General features: G+C 41.8%; 1 long non-coding RNA gene across 1 annotated transcript; it reads left to right on the forward strand.

Moving 5' to 3' along the window:
* The first annotated feature begins 280 nt into the window (after window positions 1-280).
* LOC135734335 (uncharacterized) lies at window positions 281-12,197 on the forward strand. Its single transcript, XR_010527270.1, has 4 exons — window positions 281-409; window positions 3,919-4,071; window positions 4,203-4,292; window positions 11,786-12,197. It is a non-coding gene; the product is annotated as an uncharacterized lncRNA (long non-coding RNA).
* Window positions 12,198-18,691: the final 6,494 nt, after the last annotated feature.

Here is an 18,691-nt window from a genome sequence, read left to right on the forward strand (position 1 = left end):
CTTTTTTATAAAGCGTCAAGAGAGTACAGTTAAAATGACAGTTTTACTTGTCATTTAACCAATTCTATTTATTATGAATAGTCTAGTTCATTTATGTTCATATAACTATGAATTAACTATTAGCCATGTATTAATCCTTAAGCAGATTTGTTTGTGGGACCTCTGTAATTCAGAAACGCTCCGTAGTAACTTATATGGCACTGATCAAATGCATCAGATTTTAGACTTGCATAAAATAGCCATTTAAATAATCTTATTGTTGTTGGTTTTTTTTTGTTACAGAAAAAGGACTCATTTCCCAGGATTCTGGCAGTTTAATGAAGTGGACATGCAAGCTCTGCTCATATAGTTCATCAAATCAGCGCATAATAACAAGGCATTATACGCTAAGCCACAGTCACTACAGCAGGTTGTGCCCTTTACCCTGTTTATATCCTGTGTTTGTACATTTAAAAAGCAAATTGCAGGGGTGTGATTCTTCCGGATAAATCCGGAATTCCGGCTTTTCCGACCTGAAAATGAGGCTTTCATGAATCATGCAAATCCAATTTTTTGTGTGTGCGTGCGTGTGTGTGTGTGGGGGGGGGGGGTTGCAAGGCACCGTTATAAATAACCGCATATCACTCCGCATTTAGTCTATTTATTTGTCACCATGGAACTTCATGCAAAGCAGAGCTCACCAAAGAGCTTGCAGTCAGATCTCCAGCGTGTGGTGTTGGCTGCGAATAAAAAAAAATCATGCGTTCGCCAACAAATAGTATGAGAAAAATACATCTTTCACTCTCAACCAAACTAGCCAATCAGAAGTAGAATGGGGAGGGGTCTTTGAGGTGCGGCTGAGGTCCAGCTACAGATGCCGCGCGGCCGCGGTGAAGTCGTAACAAGTTAACGTTGTCAGCAGGATGAAGAGTAAGTTTATGAAGCCTAGGTAAGACAACCTAATTGATAAAGAACCTAAATCAGTGGCACTGGGCATGGATAGAAGGAATAGGCAGCATTTTAGTAGTAAGAAAATTAAGAGAACCTGCCAGGTGTTTGCTGCTTTGACAAAACTGTCCGTTTCAAATCAGGCTATGCCAGTAATGTAAATATCAGATTTCTCGTCGAGGTGAAATGCTGTCTCACAATATCAATATAAAGTTGCGTTTGTGTCAAAACGTTTGCTTGCATTATTATTCTGTAATCACTTACGTTAACGCACGCATATAAGTTCCGCGAATCAGATCCAATTTCAAATCAACAAAACGCGCCCTGTAATATTGATGGCGCAAGATTCATAGTCAGATTATAATCCGGACTAAAAGCGCTTGTTGCCCTTAAGAGGCTGCAGACTCATTGCATGTTGTTCTCCTGCAGAAAATAAACTTGTGTAACTCAAACTCGTGAAAATAATGATCCACGTGAAAGGCAAAGTACCTTACAATTATAAAGTAGCATGTGTGTGTTCTTCACCGCAGCAAAACACAGAGAAGCAAAAAGATGCGTTTTCAAAGTTCTCAACTTGATAAAATGACCTGCTTTTACAACAGAATCTATTACTGTATGTCTGCACTAGGGGTGTAACGGTTCTCGGTAAAGAATCTAATCATCTCATTATCAGCCCACGGTTCGGCATGCACGTGCACTGTGGTGCACAGTGTTTGATTCGACAACACATTACTAATATAGTTTGATGAAAAAACAACGCATAAAACCGCTAATGTGTGGTTCTGAATAAGCTCTACGTGTGTTTACGTGACAGTACCTGTCCAATCAACTCGTAGTATACAGATATGTTGCCAACCTCACAGTTCCTCCTCACGTGTTGATGTGTGTGTGTGTGTGTTGCGGACCATTTAGCGCGGCAAGCGGAAAGCCGCTAATAGAGGCACCCCAGCTTTATTTAGTGGCGCTTTTCCATTGCATAGTACCCCGCGGTTTAGTTTAGTTTGGGTCGGGTCAGCTCACCTCACTTTGGCGTGGTAAGCTTTTCCATTGAGTTTAGTATCACTTCGCAGTGGGAGGGATTATAGGCGTGTCGTTATATTTACGCTGCCTACTGCTGTGACATCATACAAGTGAGAGCGTTGTTGTAAATTCCCATACATTAATTTATTTCTCAGTCCGCCACAAAATTAAAATTGGCCACCACAAATAGATGTTTGCATATCACGTTTATTACTACCTCCGTCTCACATGACAGTTTCTGTTCAAACACCCGACCCGTGGCGTCAGTCGACGGCGCTCTGCTGAGCCTCATTCAAGTTGCATTTAAGCATATATAATGCGGACGTGCATGTCGCGAATGTGCCGCCACAAACTGCAAGTCTGGAAAAAACTGTTATGGTGTCCCTGATTCTCAACCTGTGGATGTTTATCATCGCTACAAGGGTGTTTGGAAACTTATAGCAGAACACAGATAACAACATGTTTGCTCGAGACAGCGCAAGCTAGCAGTAAGCTTAAGCTAATATTATACATTATAGTGATGACGTTTCTCTCAGACCAATCAGTGACCTACAGTGTTTTCGCATCACATTTGGTATCAGCTCGGGTCGCTTGGAACCCCAACCGAGGTGGTACGAAAAAAGTATCAGGTACTACGTACTGCACCCAATGGAAAAGCTCCCAAAAGTAAGCTGACCTTACCCAAACTAAACCAAACCGCGGGGGTACTATGCAAAGGAAAAGCGCCATAAGTCTACTGCAGCAGCGATGCTCAAGAAAATGTGAAAAAAACTGTAAAATTTGTGAGTGCCGTATGCTTAAAGCAATACACCTAATATGGCGAGTCACTAATTGCGCCGTCATCACCAGGGTGTTGTTGATAGCACGTGATTGCAGGTGAGACAGAAACAGCACACATTGACTTCTGTGTTTAAATGTTAACAAACTGATCTTCTTGCGTAAAAATGTAAAGATGGTGGCATAGAATATTAAAAGTAACCCAGTGTTCTAAGCTATTTTATGTTCATTTTGAAGTGCACAGTAAAGTTGGTACATGAAGTATAATAATGCAAGTGCTCTAAAGTGAAAATGTTGATTTTGGCAGAGGTTAAAAACTGTTTAGGTTTTTATTTTTGTAAAGAAGCCTGTTGTGACCAAAAATAATTTATTTTCTTTGAATTTGACAGTAGCTTTTTATCCTCATATACATACACACACCGAAACGTACTGAAACCGTGACACTAAAACTGTTACACGCACCGAACCGTGAGTAATTCAAACCGTTACACCCCTAGTCTGCACTGTCTTCTGCACAACCTCAATCCCCACTAGAATAGACAGTCTTTGTGACCTTCATGATCACTCATTTTTATAAAGTGAAAGTTCATGTTCAGGTAAATGTGTAATTGTCCATCTTACAGTAAAATGAAAATGTGTTACACACTGCATATACCTTAAAATAATAATTCATTAAAATTAAATACCTTATGGGCTGCACTAGCAAAAATCATGGTTGTTTAGGCTACTGTATATGCACTGAACTGGAAATTATATATTTAAAAATACAATAAGGTGCAAGGCTATATAGAACAGTGCACTTTTGCAGACTTATATAGGTTCTTAAGGATTTCATTATTATTTTAACATAGTCAGTCGTGAACTAAAGTAGGCCGGTCTAAGGCATATGATACTTCAGGGCTTAAAATTATTCCCACTCCAGCGCTGATTTCTAGAATTTGTGAAATATAGTGTGAAATCAAAATAAATGTGATGGGTTGTTAGCCTTTTCACACGCTACCACCACAAGTATATTTCAGATCTGTGGGAATTTTACAGAAGAATCATGTGAATTTGAGACCACATAAGATGGATGACACTGTTTCTATTCTATTTTGAATGGTTTATCTCATAAATTTATATGAACACATTCTCCATAACCTTCACTATAATGATGTACTAATGTTTTTAAATGTGTAATTTATTTTGTTTTAGATTGTTGCTGAATTCAGTCGGCTAATGTCCACAGACCTCATGAGGTCATTTTATAGTGGCCTAGATGAACATCAGCCTAGGTTTTTGGAGCTTTTCAAAAACATTAATCATTATGCAAAACTTAAGGAAATCCTACTGTGGCTTCATGCTAATGTAAGTATTGCTTATAAACCAATATTGCTGCTTTATTTTGTAAAAATGTTTCATCAGCAAACATGGAATAATACATTTAAAATATTTTGGTTTTGCAATGTTCTTGTATTGTGTGTTCATTGCCATTTTAGGACTCTAACCAGAACAAACGAGCTGCTGTTCTGCTTGGCGTGCCCCACTTACTTCATGAGGATTCTTCTGGTTTTTTAAAGCTTTGTGAGGTGTGTTTAATAACTTAACAAGCTTCTGAAGAGATTATATACAACAAAATTTGAAGAAAAAAAACTAATTTGAGTGACATTTTATTAAGTTTGCAAGAATTTATGGATAAAGAAAAGTTATAATCCTAATTCCACATAGGAAGTTGCTGATTCTTTAAATGAATACTCCAGTGTATAATGAAAATTAACCAATGGTTTTCTCACCCTCAAGCCACCCGTGATATACTTATGACAATCTTCTTTTAGACAAACAGAAGTAACCTAAAGCTTGCTCCTCCGAGCCTTTTAACGGTAGAAAATGGGAACGTCTCGGTTACGTATGTAACCCTGGAACGGAGACGTCACGTCGTGACCGACGAATTGGGAACTCGCTTAGAGAGACCAATCTGCTTCGTACTCTACTAAAACGCCAATGAACTTGGCATTGAGATATTTGCATAATGCTGGCGCCGCCCCGCCAGGTGCGTATATAAGCCACAGGTGCAAATATGGAAATTAGCTTCATTTCGCTAAGAAAGCCGGAAAGTGTGACCGGCCGATAAACAGCAGGGAGCAGCCCTGTGGCGACGGGACGTGACGTCTCCGTTCCCTTCCTTCAGGGAACGAGGGTTACATACGTAACCGAGACGTTCCCTTTCAGTCGGTCACTACGACGTCACGTCGTGACCGACGAATTGGGAATCCCTACCAAAACGCCACTGAGGGCTGACCTCTTCCAGTGTCTGCGTAAAGCCCTCCGGTTCCACTTAAGGATAAGGAGAATTAGGTTTTGAGGCAGAAGGCCAGGCACTAGATGTTCCTTTAAACCCACAGTAGTGCCAGCGACTGGGAAGCGCCCTATCTGAGCGGTATAGGGACGCTGCGGAAGCCACCGCCCCGTTAAGGGCTATTGGTGGGCGAAAGTCAACCGTAGTTGAGGTATAAATGACAGCCGTGGCTGTGTAAGCAAAGCAGTGCTCTGCTGAGGGAAACGTGGGCTAGTAGGATTAAACCCACGGAAAAATACTCACAAAGGAACCCGGTGGGACGCAATGTGGATGCCCGAGCCAAACACAGGTTCGCGAGGATGCAGCTAGTGAGAGGCTGGCAGCGGATGCTCCGCAACATCAGGCTGCCAAGGCAGCGGAGGAAGGCAAAACAAATTATTACGCGTTTTTGCCTTGATGGCCTTCCATACTGAGCTCAGGAAGGGCACGAGAGGAGACAGGCTCGACACGAACACTAAAATCTAATGAACGTATTAGGTGTCGCCCAACCAGCAGCTCTGCAGATGTCTGTTAGCGAGGAACCACGAGCGAATGCCCAAAATGAGGCAACACTTCTAGTAGAGTGAGCTCTCAACTTAAATGGACAAGGAATGCCCTGCAGATTATAAGCAAGGGCGATAGTATCAACTATCCAATGAGACATCCTCTGCTTAGTGACAGCTTCCCTCTCTGCTGACCATCATAACAAACAAAGAGCTGATCTGAGGTCCTAAGGCTTTGTGTGCGATCCACGTAGATGCGTAACGCTCGTACGGGGCATAATAAAGCCATGGTTGGGTCTGCCCTCCTCCGGGGGGCAGCGCTTGCAAGCTCACCACCTTATCTCTGAAGGGAGTGGTGGGAACTTTGGGCACGTAGCCTGGTCTGGGTCTCAGTGAGACAGCAGGACCAAACTGAAGGCACGAATCGTCAACAGAGAATGCATGTAAATTCCTTACTCTCTTCACGGAGACCAATGCTAGCAGGGTCAGAGTTTTCATTGACAAAAACTTCAGACTCGCAGACTGCAAAGGCTCGAATGCGGAACCTGTGGTAGGGCTTCAGCACCATGGACAGGTCTCAGGAGGAATAGAGGGAGGGCGCGAGGGGTTTAGCCTGCTTAAAATCTAATAACCAAATCATGCTGCCAACTGATCTGCCGTTAATAAGCGAGTGATGAGCAGAAATAGCGGCGATATCAACTTTAATGGTGGAGGGTGACAGCCTACCATCTAACCTATGTTGAAGATATATAAAAGCACAATGTTAAGCATTCTCTGGGGTCCTCGCGTTGCGAAGAGCACCAGGTGACGAAAAGGGTTTCATTTAAGCGCGTAAGCCCGTCTTGTGGGCGGTGCTCGTACCGCGTCGATGGTGTTAGATACCGCTTGCGATAAATCACCTAAACATTGTGCGCACTCAACGACCATGGAGATCCCACAGGTCGGGGCGCGGGTGCCATAATGTGCCCCTTCCTAAAGAAAGAAAGTCCTTCCTAGGGGAATTCGCCAGGGAAATACGAGCCTCGGCGTATCATCCTAAAGGATCACATTAGTAGAGCCGGCGCGTAAATAAATTGGTCGTAACCCACCGCGTATTTTGGGTACTATGAGATAAAGGCTGGAAAAACCCTATCATCATACTCGGTAAGAGGGACCGGCTCGAAACGTCCTTCGCCAGCAGGACATCGACTTTTGCACGCAGTACATGTGCATCGGACGCTTTCACTATAGTGAAACGAATGTCCGAGAATTTGGGGGAATGCCGGTAATTGTATTTCGTAACCGAGGCGGATAGTGCGTAAAACCCAACGAGACGGGCTGGGAACTGAAGCGAAGCATCCAGGGACCGTACGAGGAGAATTAACGACACTACCGAAGTACCCGCGGTGGGGCAGCGAAGCGAGACAGGTAGGACTGCCGGTGCGTCTGCTGTGACAGCATTAACATCTACAGTATGTGTGTGTGTGAGACACTGACCTAAGCCCGCTGAGGGTGACGGTCGTCTGGTCTCCTCTGCGGAGAGCGCAGACTCCGATGAGGGTGCTGGTGGTCCGGTCTCCTCAGTGGAGAGCTCGGACTCCTCAGGACACCCGCTGGCGATAGAGGAGAGGTAGGGTGAGCAGGTGTATGCTCACGGCTCTCTCGATCCTCCGGAGACCTGGAGAGGAAAGAGGAATGCACTCTTATGCGTGGTTAACTCTTTCACCGCCAGCGTTTTTAAAAAAAGTTGTCAGCCAGCGCCAGCGTTTTTCATGATTTTCACCAAAGTTTAATGCCTTCCAGAAAATGTTCTTCTTTAAATATATAAACATACAATATTCCAAATGAAAGAACAGACCCTCTGCTTTCAAACAAAAAAAACGTTTCATCCTACCTTTAGTGGTTCTTTTGCAATCAGCTTTTGAATAGGGGTAGGTTTTTGCAAAAACACCATATTTTGAGCAAAAAGCAGAGATAATTCCATTTTTATGACAGACTTTTCATAGAGATCCGATTCAGAGCGATCTGTAAAACAGACACGGACATGCAGCAGCTTGCCATAGGGCAATACTTCCGGTTTTAAAAAGTTGCGGAAGGGCGCCACCTGGTGGATAATAGCGGTATTTCGGAAAGACGGAAAATCTCGTCATTGGCGGGGAAGCGTTTTCTCTTAATTGACGAGATATCTCGTCAATGGCGGGGAAAGAGTTAAGTGGGTACCGGCTGGACAGCCGGTGGAACATATGCAAACCAAGGATTTTCCACCCGACCCTCTACCGGGGGAAGGAGCGAATCACTGTCTCCTGAAGAGTGATCCTCTGCCACTCCGGGTCGCCCGTCTCTGGCCACTAAAACTCCCGATTTTCACGGGAAGCGGCTAAGCGGGCGGGGCGAGCTGCTGATGACCGATTCCCCTGCGCTGCCGAGATGGGGTCCGAGGAGGGGAACGGAGGTGGCCGCCGCAGGACGCCGACGGCAAGAGGCAGACTGAGGAGCCGGCGTTGGTGGACCAGGGCAGCTCTCTTCCGTCGGGGCACGACCTAGGAGATCGCCTCAGTCTGCGCAGCGGAGCTGTACGACTCCCCGGGCTCGCCGAAGAGGCCGGTCTGTGAGACAGGAGCATTCAGGAAGTTGTTCTCGTCTGCGTCCGTCATGTAAGCCAGACACAGCCAAAAGTGGCGATCTTGAACCACTGTGGTGGACATCGCACGACTGAAGGTCGCGGCCTCCCTTGTAAATCTCTAAAATCACTGCAGCAACGTTATTGCGCGCAGGGCTGAAGCCGCGTCTCCGCATGCCTGATGGGCAGCGCCCGTAACCGGACGACTGTCTATACAAACACGAGAGGGAAGGGTTGGGTGGATCCCCGTCCTTATAGCGGCTCCGTTGGTGAGGGAGGTGAGGGGTGAAAGCTGAACGGCCGAGACGGCCGCAAATCACGTCAGCTCTTCGTGCCGTCGGGAAAGGCAGGCACAGGAGGTGAGGACCGTAGAGGCCCGGGCAGCACCGAAGTACCAATCATGTGGGCGGGACGGTTCGGGCGGAGAGGGATTAACCCCTCCAACTCTACCGTCTTCGCCGCTCGAGCGGGCACGGCCGCCACCTCCGGGACGACTCCCCCTCGGAGGGAAAAAATGGGCACCCCTCTGATGCTGCAGAAGTGACGGGATCAGAAGGAGGTCCAATGGATTCGGCAGAAATCGCAGAACACGACTCTGCAGTCTCCACCGGAGCCTCAACCGGCTGAGGATGAGAAGGCCGGTAGGTGAAGGACGCATCCTCCATCCTACTCAGCGTAGTGATCCGAAAAGCGTCCTGCGAGCGCTTGACAGCCGCACCATGGCGGCGTTCAGCACTTAGAAGGAGCGGACGCCGTTCCCGTAGAAACGACAGTCGTCTCCGCAATCCAAGAGGGTTATGCTCTCACAGAGAGAGCAAAAGCTCTCCACGAACGCAGCCTCGGATTGCTCGATGCCCAAGCACGAAGACAGCGCTCGTGACCGTCACTGGAATCCCTGTACTTCTCGCATCCAAGATCGCACGGAGGAAAAGCTATCCTGAAAAGGACGCTGATCTCCAATATACGAGAGAGTGGCTGTCTTTAAAAAGACACAGAGCTCTCACGTATCACTCTTTAGGGAAATCACTCTTAGGTGCTCAGCTGATGATGCGCACAGGGAGAGGCAACGCACACACTAAACTCAAAACAAAAAAGATGCAGAGCAGTGGAATACTGCGAGCGTCCGCTGTGTCAGTACTGCTTGTCAATCAACTTCAGCAACCGTTCCCAGAAGAGCAGAGAGTAGCTTCTCAGTAGCAGATAATGCCGGCTTTCGAAGCGAAAAAGCTAATTTCCATATTTGCACCTGTGGCTTATATACGCACCTGGCGGGGCGGCACCAGCATTATGCAAATATCTCAATGCCAAGTTCATTGGCGTTTTAGTAGAGTACGAAGCAGATTGGTCTCTCTAAGTGAGTTCCCAATTCGTCGGTCACGACGTGACGTCGTAGTGACCGACTGAAAGGGAACCAGGGAGCTATTGTCATCTCAAATATCCATCTAAAATATGGATATTTTTCTGTTAATAACCCACTGTAGCCATGTGGACTATGCCTGTGAAGAATGGATGCACATTTTTGGCTTCATGATAAGAGCAATGACTTTTTTTTATTATAACTTCGATTATGTTTGTCTAAAAGATGTATGTCAAACGTAACTCGGCTAGCTTGAGGGTGAGTAAATCATGGTGTAATTAAAAATTTCTCTGGAGTATTGTTTTAAGTGTTACATGAATTTACACGGAATACCTTTTTGAATGATATTCTATGTGCAGGGAGTGTATGCGTGCTTTTTATTCGCGCCGATCGCCTTGCGATTTTTGCCGCCAGCTGCAGCGCGCACTTTTGAAGGAACGCTGAGAGCGGGAAAGCCCCCAATGTCATTCGCGTCTTTGCATTGTCCAATCAGATGAGGGGAGAGGTGGGCCTTTCATTGTGGTGATGGAGGTTTACAGTTGTTTGGATCAACCGGACTCCACTCACTCACTCTCGACTGCGTGTTTGTGCACCTCTCACCCTCAAACAAGGTCAGAGCAAGCACCCTCTTTTTAAAGTTTCTGCTAATATGACAGTTAACAGCAAAAGAGCGCTCACACTTCTATATTTGATTGACAAGACAGCTGACCCGGTGGTTGCCTAGCGATATAAAAAGCAGTGTGTTTCCAAGCGTTTAAAATGCGTTTGGTGTGATTAGCCTCGTAATAATTCTAAAACAACCAGTGGCAGAATGGTACAAACGGTAAAGCGGTTCCCACAAATCACAATAACACTGGTGGAACGTCTGGAAAAGGTTCTCTGCCAATCGAGAACCAGAAAGAACTGTTGTATAAAATTAATCGGGTGTGATTCTTCCGGATAAATCCGGAATTCGGGCTTTTCCGACCTGAAAATGAGGCTTTCGTGAATCATGCAAATCCATTTTTTTTATAAAGTATGTTTATAAAGTGTGGGGGCGGGGTTGCAAGGCACCGTTATAAATGACCACATATTACTCCGCAAGTAGTCTATTTATTTGTCACGATCTAATTTTATTCAAAGCAGAGCTCACCAAAGAGCTTGCAGTGGGATTTCCGGCGTGTGGTGTTGGCTGCGAATTAAAAAAAAATCATGCGTTCGCCTACAAATAGTATGAGAGAAACACATCTTTCACTCTCAACCAAACTAACAAACTAGCCAATCAGAAGTAGAATAGGGAGGGGTCTTTGAGGTGCGGCTAATCCAGTAATGCTTGTGATTACAGAATAATATAATGACAAACACACACATTTATGGATCTGGTTTGCCTGTGTGTGTGTGCGTATGTGGCGTGCGTGCGTGTGTGTGTAAAATGCGTAGCTCGACTGTTAGATGCTTTGCCTAAAGAACTATGCAAAAGACAAATGCACTTGACTGCCTTTCCAGAAAGTCACAGCATATGAATTAAGTAACTTAAATGTAACAGTAACCACTTTAAATTCAGCATTCAAATGTTGTAATCAGTAATTAATCTGTATAAAATGCCCCCACTAATTATTCTATAAACATTAAACATGTTTGGACCAATGGCGAATCTTATTTATCAAGTTCTGTATGTGGCTTGTGTGCCTTATTATTATTATTATTATTATCATCATTATATCAAAATGCACCACGCTGATGTATTTACCTTTAAATGCACAAAATGATTTTGTTCAGTCTGATGCAGTGGCAAGGCTACATAATGGTCAGGGTGGCACTTGCCCACGCAGATTGACGATTGGCCACTCAGATCTATCAATTTTGAGCTCAAATTATATTTCAACTGTATTTCATTTTGTGTGTGTGTGTGTGTGTGTGTGTGTGTGTGTGTGTGTGTGTGTGTGTGTGTGGCCACGTCATGGTAGGTGTGCCGTATATTTTCCTGCTTTTCTGTCCTTTGCCAATCACACCTATTATTAATCATGTTAGACATTATATTAATAATGAAATGACATATAAACTTTCTATAAGGTAATACTCCAACATTATGCAAATGCCCTTATAATACAGTACAAATGGATGCGTCATGGAAAGTGTTTTCAAAAATTTTATTTACTCCATCTTGTAGCGATATGAGAAATGTAACCAGTATTTAATAATTACAAACTGAATTGTAGTCAGTGATTAAATTCTTTAATGCTTTTCTGAAAACATACTGGAACCTTACTGAATTTACTAATTTGTTATTTTTATCTTTGTATTTTTAGCCATCAGATGAAATTGAAGACATCATATGGACATTTTAATCGTAAGTGAGGAACTTGTGGAGACGTGCTTCCAAAGGAAATAATTGACATCGCTCATTCTAGAAGAAAGTCTGGTGGTTACTGAAATCTCGGATGTCCCCAAGGCATATGGACTGCTAATGGTTTTGCTTTACGCCGTTAATATTGACTACCCCAAACAGATGAAGTATACCTTTGAGGCCCTACAAAAACTTCTAATACACATTGGTGGACGCCGCTGTTCTTCACGTGTTCATGGTCTTCGCAACAAGTTGCTACGCAAAAAGTAGCTTTTTTGAAGCACCTATAAGCTTTTATGTGCCTTTACCTCATTTTGTAATGTTTGTGTTAAGTTCTGACATTTTGAAACCTTTTATTCTCTTTATGCACTTAAAGGACAAGTTTGGTATTTTACACTTAAAGCCCTGTTTTCAGATTTTTAATGATGAAATAGAACGGTTTTGACTGAAATTTGGACATATGATGCTGGCCTGAGAATTTTCGGGTGTTTGTTGTTTCACCTCCCACCTCTACAATGTGTGTATAGGTGCACTGGAATAATCCTTCCTAAAATGCATTAAACTTTCGTTTACAAAGACGTGAAACTCACCGAGTGGTCAGGGGTGTTCAATGATATGCTCACACAAAAATCGCTGCAAAAGATGCTTTCCAACAAGTGTTTTACCATTCATTGTAAACTTGTGGACCTATTTTTTCAAACGCCTCACACCCGTACAGTCTTCCGTTGAGAGCTTGAATAATAGACACTACAGCCCAGTTGGTGGGTCGATAATCCACCTTTGCCAATGGCAAGAATACAAACAAAGTTCCCAGTGCGGAGTAATACCGTACCTCACAGCACATCTATTACAAGTAAATGGAGTTGGACGAAACTACGATAAAACCTGTTGGAAAGCGTATTTTGCAGCGATTTTTGTGTGAGCATATCAATGAACACCCCTGACCACTCGGTGAGTTTCACATCTTTGTAAATGAAAGTTTAATGCATTTTAGGAAGGATTGTTCCTGTGCACCTATAGAGCCATTATAAAGGTGGGAGGTGATACAAAAAACACCCGAAAGTTCTCGGGCCAACATTATATGTACAACTTTCAGTCAAAACCGTTCTATTTCATCATAAACAATCTGAAAACAGGGCTTTAAGGGTAAAATACCGAACTTGTCCTTTAATGTTCATCTTGTGTTTATTGTTTTTGCAACAATTTGCTATGTAAAAAGTAGCTTTTTTGGAGTACCTCTAGGCTCTCGTGTGCCTTTTTGCAAATTTTGTAATGTTTGTGTAAAGTTGTGACTTTAAAATATTTTATTCTCTTTACGCACTTCATACACTTTGAGTCAGTAAATACCAGACATGAATATGAACAATGTTAAATGTACCCAAGGAATTTGGACTCCTAACTGTGCATTCAGACCGCCACCGGCGAGAGCGTCAAAATGGCCGGAAGTCATTCATTTTCAATGAGAGCCGGCGGCGAGCTCCGGCGAGCAGCGGCGCGTCATGTACAGCGTGAGCGTCGAGGAGAGTTGAAATCAGCTCAACTTTATGGTAATGAGATATGACGCGGTTCGGCGGCAACCAATCGGAAGGCGGAAATGTTCACCGGCAACCAATCGGAAGGCGGAAACCTCGCCTGAGAGGAGTTCAGAGAATGCATTTGAGCGTCAGAGCGTCCACTACAACTTTTCTTTAGCGTCGTTGTCAGGGCAGCCAGAGCTTTTATTGACGCTCTCGCCGGTGGCGGTCTGAATGCACAGTAATGGATGTAGTTTAATCTGTTTCTTTTAAATAGTAGTAAACCTTTAAGGATTTACAAAAACTTCTAAAGAAATTGGTGGAAGCAGCTTTTCAGTATTTATGGTCTCTGCAATAAGTTGCTTTTTGTGCAAATTCTCTGTGTCAAGTTGTGATATTTAAAAAATGAATTTATGTGCTTCATGATATTGAAACACTTTGTTTAATTTATATTAAATGGTACAATAAACTAGTTTTGGTATCTGTTGTAAACTGTTATCTATAAAAGCTAATTTGAAGAAAACATCTTAATCAAGTTAACACAACACAAAAAAGTTTATCTTAACCAGAAATTGTAAGGCAGTGGGGTTACAAATGTATTTTTAGTTTAATCAACACACATTGTTTGGTTAAAATAACACACATTTTCATTTGTTACAACAACAAAACATTTGTTGACTGGACTAGAAAATAATACTTAAGGCAACTTGGGAAAGTCCATCAAATTGACTTATTTTTAAAGGTTGACTCCACAAATATTTTCAGTTTAATCAATTCATATTGTTTAGTTAAAATAACACATTTTCATTTGTTACAACAACAAAAAAAATGTTGATTGGACTAGAAAATAATACTTAAGGCAACTTGGGAAAGTTCATCAAATTGACTTATTTTTAAAGGTTGACTCCACTTTGAGGGCAAGTTATTTCAACAAAAACATATTGTTAACTTAACAAAAAATTTTAAGGCAGCGGGGTAACAAAGTTTTTTTAGTTAACTCAACAAATAGTTTTTTACAGTGCACATAAGTCTATAATATAAAACACTACAAAGCATCCTTTAGACACTACCTTAAAAAATGGAAAACACAACATCCAGGACATCTGCTTACAGAAAAATACATGTTTATTGTACATAACAACACACTTGACAAATACTGTTAAAAATCTATTACTGTAATCACAAGTTTAGTTTAGTGAATATAGTGAATACTTTACTGTAAGTACTGCAAGTAATAGTAAGTTTTCAATATTACTGTAAGCAGCACTTGTATTTTGTAAAAAGTCAGCAATCCAACTGCAAATTTTGTCAATTGCATCGTCTCTGGTGTCCTTTTCTTCCTCATACTCTTCATCTGCCTCTCAGACTGTTTCCATTCCACACAATTGGTAAAAAATACCATTAGATAAAAGTGTGTAGAATTTTGAGTTGTTGTGTTTACTCGATGATAACGGTGTTGTAGTTGTGTTCAACTTTTGCCTGGCTGTGTTTAACATTTATAAAACAAGTGCATTGCAGTGTGAAATGTGTGTTTTAGTGAGAAGTTTGTGTTTAGAATTTTGCAAAAAGAGTGCATGATTTGACAAAAGGGTTTAGGCCACTATGAATTTGGTTCAGAGATTGGGGTTTAGTGTTTTAGCAATTCAGAAAAACTGTAAAACACAGCACTCAGTTGTGCTATAAAAGGAAACTTTAATTAAAATGGAAAGAAGAAGAAAAAGAAATGTAATTGGACACAGGGCAATCACCAATGTGCCAGGGCAGCGAGGGGGTAACATCACCCTTTGGGGTGGATTCGTCACATGAGGCGATTCTTCCAAAGGTGCCTTCCCAATAAAGATATAGCCTGTGATGTGGATGAAATCTTATGGCCTGATGCAGCCAGACTGAGAGATGATGAGTAGTTACAGTATACTTGTTGCTTTTACAGTAGTTTTTCTTCATAGTCAAAGTGTATGTACTTCATGCATTATTTTTTATTTCTCTATACTGTAGGCCTAGAAGTTATTTGTTTCAATGATTACTGTTGGTTGATTAGCCTACTGATTATGGTAAGAAATACTGTAAGTATTTAAATAATTACTTGAAATAATCAGTCTGTAGCATCAGTGTTGTGCAGTGCTTGGTAAGTTTATAGTAGGCATATTTGGTACTTTCTCCCCATATCTCAAACTAATCATGAAGATTGTTTTCGGTATGTCACAAATTTTTTTTAAAATCTAAATAATCCCTTACATAACAATGTCTGGACAAAAATCTAGCACATGCTATTTCCTAAAATTATTTTTTTACAAATGTGTTTTTTATTTATCACAGCAGTGTGAAACTGGCTGCAATAGTGTCTGATCATTGAGGACTGTGTTGGTTAAATGAAAACTAATAGCATTTTTACTATATTGTTTTGACTGAAGTGTGTATGTTTTGACTGAAACGTGTCATTTTGCAAACAATCTAGGAATTATGCAAATTGAGTGTGGTATTTGGATAACTGTGATTATATTTTGAAAAAAAGAACCTGGTTTTCAAAATTGCATGTAAACAATTGAAAAAAACTTTAACACTGAAGTTAGAGGTTGTGTGTCTCTTTTATAATACACCTCTCTCACACACTGTTTTGTTTAAGTATAGGTGACTGAATATATTAATTCTCATTTTAAGTACTAATATAAAAATATGTTTATGGTTATTGTTTTCACAGATACATCGATGTACTGTGAGGATGATACCATTATGCCCCTGAACTGTGATGCAGAAACACAATGGGAGGATCCATCTACACTTTAAAATTGCAGACGACACGCAGCTTTATATACCTTTTAAGCACAATGACAAGTCTGCCATAAGTCAACAGATGGACTGCCTTCAAGAATTGAAAGCATGGCTTAATTATAACTTTCTTCATTTGAATAAGACCAAAACTCAATTAGTCCTTTTTGGCCCTACTGAGAAAAGTGATCTGAGCAATGTGGACTTGGGTTCTCTCGCTTTATATTGTTCAGCTGCTACAAAGAGTTTGGGTTTTATATTAGATAATGACCTCAAATTGAACAAACAAATCAGCGCAGTTGTTAGTGCTAGCGTTTATTATCTACGGAGATTAGCGAAAGTTAAACCATTCTTAGGCAGGAATAGTTTTGAGATTGTAATCCATGCATTTATTTAATCACGGCTTGATTACTGTAATGCGCTATATCAAGGGCTACCGGCTTCATCAATCCATCGGCTTCAACTGGTTCAAAACGCAGCAGCCCGTCTGCTTACAGTCACTCTCAAACGGGATCACATCATGCCTGTACTACGTTCATTGCAATGGTTGCCTATCCAGTATCGTATCGAATTTAAAGTCTTGTTGTTTGTGTATGAAGCATTACACAATCTCACCCCTCAATATCTTACTGAGTTGGTTATTGAACATAAACCAGTCCGACTGCTCAGATCACAGACTAATCATGTTACGAGTACCCAAATCCAGCGGTAGCTGCGGTAGCAGGCCCCAGACTATGGAACAAATTGCCATTATATATTATTACAGCGTCCACAGTGTCAGAGTTTAGAAGCCTTTTAAAAACCTATTTATATTCTTGTGGGTTTCATGTTTTGTAAATGTTGATTTTTATTTTGGAGATATTTTGTACAGCACTTTGGTCAACCAAGGTTGTTTTTCAATGTGCTTTATAAATAAACTTGAAACTTAAAGGGCTCTATCTTACACCCGGCGCAATGCAGCGCAATGCGCGACGCAAGTGTCTTTCGCTAGTTTCCACCCTAATTTTCACGTTTAGCGCCGCGTTGTTTAAATAGCAAATGCATTTGCGCCCCCTTTTGCGCCCATGGGCGTTCTGGTCTGAAAACGAGGTGTGTTCAGGCGCATTGTTGGCGCGTTGCTATTTTGAGGCAACTAAAATAGACTACGCCATTGACCAACAAAAACCTGGTCTAAAGTCTAAAGTCAATGGCGCAATGTGTTTTATGTTATTTAAAGAGCGCATTAGTAAAATGCGCCTATACACGGGAGGACAACCCGGGTTTGCTTATCACAAGGTACATGAATGCGCAGCAGCACACAAATGCTTTTAAATATGAAAGATTAAAGGATTGAATGTAAAAGATTATTATTGAGTCTCTTGGACATAAATGAGGACTAATTATGAGACGTTAGAAGGCGCAAAGAGTTGCTTCACCTGCAGCCTGGTAAGTAAATAAATGCTTTGCTTTGAACAAATGCGTCTGTTTTTAAATGTTTTTTTTAATGCTACCTCACGGATTTATTGTATATGATTACTCTGTACCTGTGGATATGGTGAGATGAGAAACATTTTTAAGTAATGCTAAAAAAACTCTTTGCTAAAAAAAAACGCTGTCCAAAGTGCTGAAACGTGAGGAGAGCCGTTTGTAAATTCTTTATCTCCTGTTTGTTACAAATAAAGTATTTTTAGAGTACAAACTTTATCTTACATACTTGTAAATTATTTTTTGATGATATTGGATAGCCATACATTAAAGCAATTACAAGCCTGCTTTTTACTTCCATGGCTAAAAGAAAACGGGTTTTAAAGGTTTTAATAAAAAAAATAACAATTTCAATACAAGTGAAAAACAACACAATTATTTAACATTAATCTTAAACTGGGGATCTTCTTCCTCCGGTTAGTTTTTCAGTTTACAAAGTCCGTCATCTAAATAGGGATTAGACATAGCGCCAGCGCAACTTGCTTTTAAAGGGGATGAGAGCTGTGACTCTCATTGGTTTACTGCACGTTACGCCCAAAATACTCCCATTACAATAGGACCTACCCTTTTCAACCATGCGCTCGGCGCAAAAACCATTTTTCCCGTCGTTAAATTAGCAAAAGTGGATTCGGACACGCCCATTTAGAAGTTGCGCTGTGCGCTTTAGACAATGCGCTTAGATCGTTAAAATAGGGCCCAAAATCACAACTCAACCTGAAGCCACCTACATCTGATATGGGAAAACAATGGGGCAGTTTCACAGACAGGGCTTATCCTGGTCCCAGGCTTAAATGCATATTTGAGCTACTATCATTTAAAAACCCCTTGTACTGACATACCTCAACATATATAAGTGCCATTGTTTTGTCTCAAGACACACACCAGTCTTGTAAATTGTCCTAATATAACTAACACCTAGTCTTGTAAACCCTGTCCAGGAAACTGCCCCAATGTGTTGAGCCGTCACCAATATAAATAACTCTGCTGAAAAACAACCACTTTCATCAGCTTTACAGAGGGTTGACATTGGATGCATTGCATTCAGTTGCGGAGCACTTTCCCAGTACATACACCAACAGCTTCCAGATATACGCTTGGTATAAGCTCCTGATGACTCTGCGGAA

The sequence above is a fragment of the Paramisgurnus dabryanus genome, chromosome 7, assembly GCF_030506205.2.
Source record: "Paramisgurnus dabryanus chromosome 7, PD_genome_1.1, whole genome shotgun sequence".
In the NCBI taxonomy this organism is placed as follows: domain Eukaryota; kingdom Metazoa; phylum Chordata; class Actinopteri; order Cypriniformes; family Cobitidae; genus Paramisgurnus; species Paramisgurnus dabryanus.